Source organism: Orycteropus afer, unplaced genomic scaffold (assembly GCF_000298275.1).
Source record: "Orycteropus afer afer isolate SDZICR_OR568_19922 unplaced genomic scaffold, OryAfe1.0 scaffold00301, whole genome shotgun sequence".
NCBI lineage: Eukaryota > Metazoa > Chordata > Mammalia > Tubulidentata > Orycteropodidae > Orycteropus > Orycteropus afer.
The window spans coordinates 4,263,139-4,265,254 of record NW_006921888.1 but is presented as its reverse complement, the minus strand read 5'-3'; positions in this window follow the sequence as shown (position 1 = coordinate 4,265,254).

Here is a 2,116-nt window from a genome sequence, read left to right as displayed (position 1 = left end):
GTTATTTTCTTACCTAGTCTTTCTTAAAGAGGGTGTTGTTCAGTTTCCACATGTTTATGGTTTTTCCATTGATCTTCCTACTGTTGATTTCTAATTTGATAGCATGGCGATCTGAGAAGATGCTTTGCAGTATTGCAATGTTCTTAAATTTATTAAGGCTTGCTTTATGGCCTAACATATGGTCTATCATGGAAAATGTTCCATGTGCACTAGAAAAGAATGTATATTGTGCTGTCCTTGGGTGAAGTGCTCTGTAGATATCTATAAGGTCAAGTTGGTGGATTGTATTGTTTAGCTCTTCTGCATGTTTGTTGAGTTTTTTTCCAATTGTTCTTTCATTGAAAGTGGTGTACTAAAGTCTCCTACTATTACTGTGAAGCCATCTATTTGCCTCTTCAATTCTTTTAAAGTCTGATTTATGTACTTTGGGGCTCTTTCACTGGGTCCATGGATATTTATTATGGTTGTAACTGATCAATTGATACTTTAAGCATTATATAATGTCCTTCCTTGTTTTGTATGGTGGTTTTTGTCTTAAAATCAATTTGGTCAGAAATTAATATTGCCACTCCTAGTCTTTATGGTTGCCATTTGCTTGATATATCTTTTTCCAACCTTTGATTTTTAGTCTATTTTTTGCTTTGTCTCTAAGATATGTCTCTTGCAGGCAGCATATTGATGGGTTTTATTTTCTTATCCACCTGCAATTCTCTATCTCTTGAGCGGTGCATTTAATCCATTAACATTTATTGTAATTATTGACAAGTATGAGTTGGTTGCTGTCATTTTGTTATGTGTTTTTTAATGGTGTCTCTGCTTTCTTTGTTCCATATTATTCTATGTGCTGCGCTCTTTATGTTTATGAATTTTGTTATCATTTCCTTTGTTGCTGTTGTTTTAGTATTTGCTGAATATTTGTGCTTGTCCTCTTTTGCACTGTGATGTGAAGGTTTATCATTTTTCTTTGAGGTTACCTTGTGATTTTATTTTCTCCCCAAGTTTTGAACAGTCCATTCTATCTTGTGACTGACTCTCTTGACTTCCTCACCATTTAGAATTTCTGAAACTACATAGTATTTTCCAACTTTTTGGTTTTTTAGTTGTCTTCATTTGCCAATTGAAGTCTCTGGTTCTGTGTTTACAATCTTGTAAGCTTATTTTACTTTGGATATGTCCATAGCTTTGGTTTCTGAGTTATGTCATCTTGTGTATTAATGGTCGGTTGTTGTTTGCTATTTTTGGTATACTGTTCAAAGGACTCCCTTCAGCATCTCTTGTAAGGGTGGTCTGGTTTTAACAAATTCCCTTAGTTTCTGCTTATCTGGAAATCTACAAATTTCACCATCATATATGAAGGATAATTTTGCCAGGTATATAATTCTTGGTTGAAAATTTTTCTTTCAGGGTTTTATATATACCATCCTATTGCCTTCTGACTTGCATGGTTTCTGCTGAGAAATCAGAGCTTATTCTTACTAGTTGTCCTTTGCAAGTAACTTTTTGTTTTTCCTGTGCTCTTTTCAGAATTCTGTCTTGTCTTTGGTTTTGATAAGTTTGATGATGATGTGTCTTGGTGATTTTCTTTTGGTATTTATCCTGTTTGGGTTTTGATGGACTTCCTGAATGGGTATATTCTCATCTTTCACCATATCTGGGAATTTCTCTTTCAACAAATCTTGGAAAATTTTCTCAGTGGTTTTGTTTTTCTCTTATTGTTCTGGAATTCCAAGGACACATATGGTATTCCTTTTGATGGTATCCCACTTGATCCTTAGGCTTTCTTCACTTTTTTTTTTTTTTTTTTTTTTTTCTGATTGATCCCTTTCCAAAGAAGTATTCAGGTATATGTCTTCAATCCCATTAATTGTCTTCCATTGCATCAGTTCTACTCCTTTGCCCTTTCAATGTGTTATCTATTTCTGACAATTTAATATTAATCTTCTGGATTTTTATCTGTAGATTTTGAATCATTTCTAATTTTTCATTTATTTTGTTCTTATATTTTCTTCCAACATTCTTCTAGGATTTTATCTGTGTTTTCCTTCATCTGTCTCTCAATCCTTTGAATGTATCTAAATATAATTCATTTGAATTCCAATGCTTTTTCTTCCTCAGG